Here is a 9,253-nt window from a genome sequence, read left to right as displayed (position 1 = left end):
AAATAGCTCATCATACCACACAGTTCCAAACTAGGAGCAGAGCAGTCTTAGGGCCACTTAGGTTTTGATTTTTTATTGCAACTTGCCAAAGAGGTTAAAAAAAAAAAAAAGTGTGAGAAGCTGTTTTGGAAAGAGAGATTATTCCACCTTCTGTCTGGTTTATTTTTCAAATTCATTGCACTGTCATTAGCAAAAAAAGTGAAAACGATTTGTCGCAAGAGTTTTTCTTTCTTCCTCATTGACTGCACAAGAAAAACTGGTAACTTGGTAAAGAACTTCCTCACTGAATTCATGGACTAATAGGAAAAGTTGGGTGAAGCCTGGTGGGGGGGGAGACCTTTAATTTTTTTTTTTATCATTGAATGATTTTTAAAGACCTAAATGTACAGGTTTATCTCAGTTCTACTTTATGTATTTAATTAGTGATTTCACAGAAGCTGTTTAATCTTTCTCCCATTGTTCCAGTGAGGTTTCTATTTTTACCAAGGGCCGTGAATCACCAAGAGACCATTTAGGGACATGCTCAGAACATGAATTTTCAAGTCGAGAGCTGAGTGATATTTGGATTCCCAAGCCAGGGCCTTGAAGCTCGTCACACGAGCAGTTCTTGTGCTGTGACATTATGTTCGTGTGTGTGCCTTGATTGTCTGATCCAGAACAGAAGTGACTGGAAGAGTTCCATGGACAAAAAATAGCTCAGATAATAACTCCTTACAAGATAAGAGGAAATAAATGTCATTTCACTTGGGGGTTCCCTCAATCCCCTGACCTGGTGAACAAGAAAATGCTTTTGTATCTTTTTGTTGTTGAAACTGATGCAAGCTTCTGACTACATCCAATCAGCAAAGAAGGTTTTGTCTCCGTATACAGGGTTGTTCTGTCCCAAGAACCATGAATGCCTTTCTTATTTGACTCAGAGTCCCAGGGCTTCATTAATATAATAGACTCTTGATGCCTGAGCTAATAAAAACCCCAGATCTGTTGTATTTCATTTTGAATTTTATAGGGGAAAAAAATAAAATGAAGTAAAAATGGAATCTCATTAGAAGAGATTCTCTTCACCCACATGCAAAGGTTCAGTGTTGAAATTCGCATCTTACCGTGTATGGAGTAACTGTTCTTGAAAGCCTATTTTATACAGTTTTTCAATTTTGAATCACTTGATTATTAACTCTAGTTAATAATCAATCTCCAATAATAATCTCCTTTTCAGTAGGGTGTATATAAATAGATAAATATATATATATATACACACATATATATTTTTTTTTCAAGACAGACTCTCACTTTGTCGCCCTTGGTAGAGTGCCATGGCGCCATAGCTCACAGCAACCTCAAACTCTTAGACTCAAGTGATTCTTTTGCCTCAGCCTCCCGAGTAGCTGAACCTACAGGTGCTCACCACAATGCCTGGCTAATTTTTCTTTTTTTCAGTAGAGAGGCTGGTCTCAACTCTGTGCTCACAGAATCCACCCACCGGGGCCTCCAAGAGTGCTAAGATTACAGGTGTGAGCCACTGCACCAGCCTAGTGGGGCAAATTTTTATTTTTATTTATTTTATTTTATTTATTGAGATAGTCTCACTTTGTTGACCTCAGTAGAGTGCTGTGGCATCACAGCTCACAGCAACCTCAAACTCTTGGGCTCAAGTGATTCTCTTGCCTCAACCTCCCGACTACAAGGTGCCCACCACAATGCCCGGTTATTTTTAGAGACAGGGGCTTGATCTTTCTCAGGCTGGTCTAGAATCAGTAAGCTCAGGCAATCCACCTGCCTCAGCCTTCCAGAATGCTGGGATTATAGGCATGAGCCACCATGCCCCGCCTGGCGGCAGAGTTTTAAATATGGCAAGAATGAGACTAAATAAGGTGTAGCACAATAAGCCCTAGCAGAGCTTACATTTATCAGCCCTAGTTCAGTGGATCAGTCTACGTTATAAACTCTGATAGAATTCTTAGCTTTTTCTCTCGGGGTGTCAGGAGCTTGCTGATATCTCAGAAAAAAAGAAAAATGCCATCTGTCTTCAGACTTTTTCTTAAAGCACAAAAGCAAGCACTTTTTTGATTAAAAGTTGATTTTCCCCATGTACCCAATACTAATACTGGTGAAGCCAGTAGACAAACTAATACAAGTGAACACAAGAGAAAAACTCAATTCCATTTAAGTTGGGGAGAGCGGAGAGGGAGAAGAGGGAAGGAGGGAGGGGATCCGTGTGTTCCCACCTAGGGGGCACAATGTTGGGGTGTATGTCCTGGGGGCAGGACACAACTACAACAGGGACCTTACCCAACAAAGGCAAACGTTGTAAGCTAATCATGTGCACCCTTATATAAATTTGAAATTTGCTTCAAAGTTGATTGTCATTCCAAATAAACTCCATATTTCTGATCTTATTTTTCTACCTACAAGAAAAAAGGCTTTTCTCCTACACTGAAAAGATTTTATACCGAAATTATAAATATATGGACCCATGTTTTCTTCTAACGCCTTATAGTCATGTTTTCAGCGTTTATACTTTTCTATAGAGCTAGAACATATTTTTGTATATAAATAAAGCATAAACTCAAGTTTTTAAAAAGCTTTTCCATTTGTCCAAATACCATGTGACACTGGTTTGAGATACTTTTGTTATATACTAAATTTTTACGCAGACGGGCCTCCTTCTGTTCCATCACTATGTCCCTTTATTCCCTCAATGTTTTAACTGTTTCAGCTTTGAAGTTGCCACACTGTTTTACCATTGTGGTATGTTGGCATACATTTCATATGTATTATATTAAATTAAAATGTATAATAAAGTTACTGCTTTGGCATATTCTCTTCCAAAATGGTCCTGGCTACTCCTTGAACCTCTTAGTGGTTGTAGACTAACCTACCAAGTCTCTTTGCCTGCCTTCGCTCCTCATTGATTATCTTTTGATTTATTTATTTATTATTATTATTTTTGAGGCAGAGTCTCAAGCTGTCCCCCTAGGTAGAGTGTCATGGTATCGCAGTGCACAGCAACCTCCAACTTGGGCTCAAGCGATCCTCTTGCCTCAGTTTTTCTATTTTTAGTAGAGACGGAGTCTCGCTTTTGCTCAGGCTAGTCTCGAACTAGTGAGCTCAAGCAATCCACCTGCCTCAGCTTCCCAGAGTGCTAGGATTACCGGAGTATTTATTAATTTATCAATAGATAATATCTGACCAGGTGTAATGGCTCAACCCTAGAATCCTAGAACTCTGGGAGGCCAAGGCAGGATTATGTGAGGCTAGGAATTCAAGACCAGCCTGGGCAACACAGTGAAATCTCATCTCTAGAAAAGGGGGACAGAGCCATCCAGCAAGGACTCTGCACCTGAGCCAGCCTGGCTGCTGCCCAATCTCCCAGCAAGGCCATGGACTTGGATTCTATGGGCTGTCTAAGTGTCTGGGCAATCCAGGGGCAGCAGCAAGAGCCATGACGACAGATTACCGTGTGCAATGAGCTGGAGGCTCTGGAGTCCTTCTACCCCCAGACTCTACAGCTTGATTGCCCATTTACTCAGCCCTCTTAATAACTAGTCTTCCAAAATATAAATGGAGTCTCCTCGTCCCACTTTCTCCTTGAGTAGTGCTGCAGTTGACAAGGTCCTGCTAAGTGTTATCAGAAAATCACCCAGCTTCACTATGACTGTGACATCTGAGGCTGGAGAAAATGATGAAACTGTCCAGATGACCCTCGAGTTTACATACAGTGAAAAAAAAAGCTCCCCTTTCTGAAAGACTCTCCCGGGAAAATCTAGAAGATAATGCTATTTCAGACATTTTAAAATGATTATCATTACAGGCTGAAGAAAGATCTTGGTGTAGTGATGATCTTTACTTTAACGACAGCTATGTAAGAAAAATGAATGAAATAGTAGGTCAGATAAAAACTAGCTTGGGGTGGCGCCTATGGCTCAGTGAGTAGGGCGCCAGCCCCATATACTGAAGGTGGCGGGTTCAAACCCTGCCCCGGACAAACTGCAACAAAATCTTGACGAGAGGAAGGAAAGAAACAAAGAGGAAAATAAACAGAAGCTGAAAGGCAATTATCCTGCGGCACTCCCGTTACAACTGAGAATTTCTTAAGCTGGAAGACCAAGTTTGATGCAGAACTTTTGGAAATTAAAAAGAAACTGATGAAAGAAGAAGAACAAGCAGGGAAAAATAAATTAAGTAGGACACAGTTCTTTAAAACAGATCGTGATCTTGACACAACTGATCTACAGTTCTTGGAGGGTGCTAGACACATTGTGGAAGTAGATGAGTCTTCGTTCCGGGAAATGGATGACTTGGAGCTGGAGGATGATGGACTGATGGACGGTCCCATCTGCAGAGAGACTTGACAGCCACAGCCTCTGTGGCCGTGCTTAGGGGGGCTTTGATTTTCCTTCCTTTTTTTCCTAAGCAAAAATAATTTTCAGGAGAATATCTCCTGACAGCATTCATCATCGAACTTAACAAACTGACCTTAAAATTTCAAGAAAAAACAATCAGAAAAATGATCTGGGTGTTGGTGGTACACACTTGTAGACAGAGAGGCAGAGAGAAAATATCTGAAGAACAAGAAAAAAAAGAGGAGCTGGGAGGGAAGACTCAGGACAGCGAAGGGAGAAGATTAGCTGAGTAGATTTTGAGGACTCCATCCAAACACAGGGTTTCATCATTTCAGTTGAGTTTCTAGACTCCACAATTGGTAAACTATCTCTTGTGGTTCCGATCAGCTCAATTAAAACTCCATCCAAAACTCTTTGCTTCCAGATTAGCAGCTTAATTTAGCCAATTACTCTGCTTCCTACCAAGCCTACAGATGACAGTATTATCTTTGCTGATTCAACTGGAACTGTCAGAAATGAAGGGGAAAGTGCCCTGGACGCGTGTATAATTTCTTTCAGACGTAGCCTGCTGGTTTGATCCATGAAACTACTCTTCTACTTCCCCAGTAAGGTAGTGTACGCTATAAAAAATGTGGCAAATGAATGAATGCACAGTTTGAAGGAGAAAGAAGATGAGAAATTGGGATGTCTGCTGAGAAAGTAGTTCATGTCATTGACCACAGAGTCAAGCCAGCTAGGAGATCAAGTCCAGCCAGAAGACTGATGAACTAAGCAAAAATAAAGGGGGGGGGGATTAAAAAGTAGAGGTTTTTCCAAAAAGGCCAAATAAATATAGTTGGAATAGAAAGTAAAGGAACTGGAGGGGGAAAGGCTTTGCTCAAAGAATACAAGATGTAAGAGGCAATATACTTGCAGGGGGTGGCAGGATGTAACGCTTGTCTAGCCATCTTTGTTCCTTCAAACAAGAGTAGCACACCCACACGACAGTCTAGTGGTGCATAAAACCAGCTGTGGCACTGGGCCTTCACTTTTTCCAAAACTGAGCTCTCAATTCCCTCTCCAACCTCAAAGTCCCGGGTTCAAGCAATCTTCCTGCCTCAGCCTTCCGAGTAGCTGGGACTACAGGCACTCACCACCATGCTTGGCGCTGGTTTTTCTATTTTTAGTAGAAACAAGTTCTTGCTTTTGCTCAGGCTGGTGTCAAACTCTTGAGCTCAAACAATCTACCTGCCTCAGCCTCCCAAGTAGCTGGGACTACAGGTGCCCACTGTGATGCTGGGCTAATTTTTCTATTTTTAGTAGAGATGAGCTCAAGCAATCCACGCCCCTCAGCCTCTCAGAGTGCCAGGATTACAGGTGTGAGCCACTGAGCCCAGCCTAGTGTATTCTTCTTTCAACGTTTTTTAAATCAACATAATTTAAGTGTGCTGCCAAAGTTTAACTATAGGTCCAAGTGTGCTGTGAGATAAAAAAAGGTTGAAAAAAATGATTTAAATATGAATTTAGAATGTGAATATTATAAGTCTTTTAGAAATTATAGCTAGAAAACTTTGGAATAATATTGTTTGCGTGTGTGTGTGTCAAATCAACATTTTTTGAGCATTTAAGCTGTGTTGCATATTTTGCAATATTTTTCCACATTGAACCCTCAAACAGCTCTGCAAGGCAAGTACTATTTGCTTTTTTACAGAGGAAGAAACTAGGAAATACCAGGTCACATGTCCAACAGCTGACACGTACATCCAAGATTCGAACCTGTTTGTGTTTGGCTCCAAATGCTATGTTTAGGGCACCGTGAGAATTCTACTTAATTTAACCTCGCACATTAAAATCCCAGTATTCTAGAATGCACAGCTCTAATTCCTGAGTTCTGAAATTCTATGACCCTGTTAAGCACACATTATAAATTTCCAGCTGAAGTAAATCACTCAGAGGTAACAGGAAAAGTTTCGTGATGTTACATCATGCAACATAATACATTTGTCAAACTGTAACAACATAGGAAATAATGTAACTAAAGCCTGCAAAAAAAAAATTGGCAGTGCACAAAGCACAATCTCCTTTCTTAGAATGTAATTTTTTTCAAGCATTTTCCATTTGAAAAAAGACACATAGAGACATGGTAAAGTAGCTGGAATTGATTTGTGTAAGTCTATCCAGAAACAAAGAAAAAGCAGAGGTCCCTTCCCAAATATCCAAACTCAGATGTACATGTAAAATCCGGACTGAGAGAAGCTTTTGAGTATGCTGGAGGGTTGGTGGCCTGATAGTGACTGATGGGAGGTCATCAGGGAGGGGAAAAGAAAGAAGAAATGAAAGAGGCAGAATTCCCAAAACAAAGTTTTAGAGTAACTGGAAAGGAGTTAGAGTGAACGATTTAAATTGAAAATATTAAACATAGCGGTCCCGTGTGGTGGCTCACGCCCATACTTCCTAGGACTCTGAGAGGCCATGGTGGGTGAATTGCTTGAGACCAGCCTGAGCAAGAGTGAGACACCATCTCTACTAAAAAAAAATTTAACCAGGCATAGTGGCACTTGCCTGTAGTCCCCGCTACTCAGGAAGCTGAGGCAAGAGGATTGCTTGAGCCCAAGAGTTTGAGGTTGCTGTGAGCTAAGATGATGCCACAGCACTCTAGCCTGGGTCACAGTGTGTGACTCTGTGAAAGAAAGGCGGGGAGTGGGAGGAAGGGAAGGAGAAAGGGAGGGAGAGAGGGAGAGAGAGAGAGAGAGAAAAAAAAGAAAGAATGAAAGAAGGAAGGAAGGAAGGAAGAGAAAGAAAGAAAGTTAGTTAACATAAGAATAAATTGATCTGGAAAAAAACAGAAGAGAACGTAATACTTGACCCCACCACCACCTCTACACACTCAACTGTCCACAACGACTGAATCCAGGATGAGATGATGCTGATGGTGTCTGTGGGAAGCGCCTGTTTGGTCTCTTCTTTCTTTAGTTGCTAAGCAACACGTTGACCTCATGGTTCCTTCCCGTTAGCGTCAGTGTTTATACTCAGGTCTGTGGGATTGACATTTATTTGTTCTAATACAAACGGTTTTGTACCTTAGTAGATATACAAATGTACAAGGGTTAAAATGTGTCACAGAATTTTCATATTAACATTTTCCTTTTGTGACCATCTATTCCTCCTGATCTTTTTCCCTTTATGAATATAAATATTTTGTCTAAAACGTTAGAATCCTGGGGAAGAGGAAATATTTTAAGGTGAGAGAGAAAGAGTGAGAGAGTCTGGTTCAAGACTGAGCCCACATGTTTTCCTTCTCTCCCTTCCAAAATCCTATTGAAATGACATAAAATATATTTAAAAATTGTATTAGTTACATTGTATACCTGTATCAAAACATCACATGCACCCCATAAAATTATACAACTATTATGTACTCAATAATTACAAATTTTAAACATGAGAAAAATGATATTAGTTACCTATAGTTGTATAGCAAATTATCCCAAAACTTAGGGGCTTAATTAAGCAAACATTTTTTTTAATCTTATCATTTGTGTAAGTCAGAAATTAAGAAGTAGATTAGCTGAAAGTTTTCAGCTGATGATCACTTATCAGGCTGAGTGCAATGGCTCATGCCTATAATCCTAGCCCTCTGCAGCAAGGCGGGTAGATTGCCTGAGCTCACAGATTCAAGACCAGCCTGAGCCAGAGTGAGACCCTGTCTCTGAAAATAGACGGGCATTTTGGCGGGTGCCTGTAATCGCAGCTACTTGGGAGGCTGAGGCAAGAGAATCACTTGAGCCCAAGAGTTTGAGGTGCTGTGATCTACAATGCCACAGCACTCTACTGAGGGTGACAAAATGAGAATCTGTCTCAAAAAAAAAAAAAATCACATATGAAGTCATAATCAAGATGTAGGCAATCAGTTGAAAATCAGACTGGGCCCTGAGGATTCACTATCAAGTGCACCCCTATGGCTGTTTTTAGGGGCCTCATGAGGTTCCTGATTGTATAGAACTTTCCTCAGGCTGCTTGAGTGTCCCCTTGATATGGCACTTGTCCCTGTGATGTCACGGCACTCTGCCTCAGGGACAAAGGGCAAAGCAGAAGACACAGGGTTTTTACTGACTCAGCCTCAGAAATCCAATACCATCCTTTCCACCATCTTGCATTAATCACACAGACTACCTTGGGTACAGTGTGGAAGAGGACTCCAGAAAGATGCCTACGCCAGGACAAGCAGAGTGCTGGGGGGCGGGGTGCCGCCCTGGACCCTGGCTACCCCAAAAGATCAATCCAAAACAATATAGTAAAAGGGGAAAAGAAGTCATCAGAAGGTTAGAGATTTCGAAGACTTTTTAAATGGTAGAAAGCAAATAGAATTAAATCAAAATGAGAATCCTGGATATCAAAACTGATGGATATAGTCAGTTTAATACTCAGAGGAGAACTTACCACTTTAATTCATTATCAGAAAGCCTAGAAGATAGCAAAACATATGAACTATTCAACCCTCAAACAATGATAAAGGCTACTACTAATTTCTGCTTCTATCTGAAGCGAGAGTTTTAAAAAAAATACTCTTGAGCAATAAAACCAAAATCTGTTTCTTTTGTTTCTTTGTATGGTTTCTGAGACAGAGTCTCACTCTGTAGCCCCAGGCTAGAGTGCCACGGTGGTTATGTTAATTCACAGCAACTTCAAACTCTTGGGCTCAAGTGATCCTCCTGCCCCAGCCTCTCAGTAGCTGGGACTATAGGCGCCCACCACAACGCCTGGCTAGTTTTTCCATTTTTAGTACAGTTGGGGTCTCCCTCTTGCTCAGGCTGGTCTTGAACTCCTTAGCTCAGGCAATGCACCCACCTGGACCTCCCAGAGTGCTAGGGTTACAGGCATAAGCCACCACACTGGGCCCGAAATCTGTTTCTCTTAAAAGACTGGTAGAATTA

General features: G+C 41.1%; 1 pseudogene; it reads left to right on the top strand.

Moving 5' to 3' along the window:
* Positions 1-2,676: 2,676 nt before the first annotated feature.
* Positions 2,677-4,349, top strand: LOC100955525 (annotated as a pseudogene).
* The last annotated feature ends 4,904 nt before the right edge of the window (positions 4,350-9,253 follow it).

The sequence above is a fragment of the Otolemur garnettii genome, unplaced genomic scaffold (assembly GCF_000181295.1).
Source record: "Otolemur garnettii isolate 467f Iridium unplaced genomic scaffold, OtoGar3 scaffold00019, whole genome shotgun sequence".
NCBI lineage: Eukaryota > Metazoa > Chordata > Mammalia > Primates > Galagidae > Otolemur > Otolemur garnettii.
Note: the sequence above shows the minus strand (reverse complement) of the source record. Positions and strands in the feature narration are given on the sequence as shown.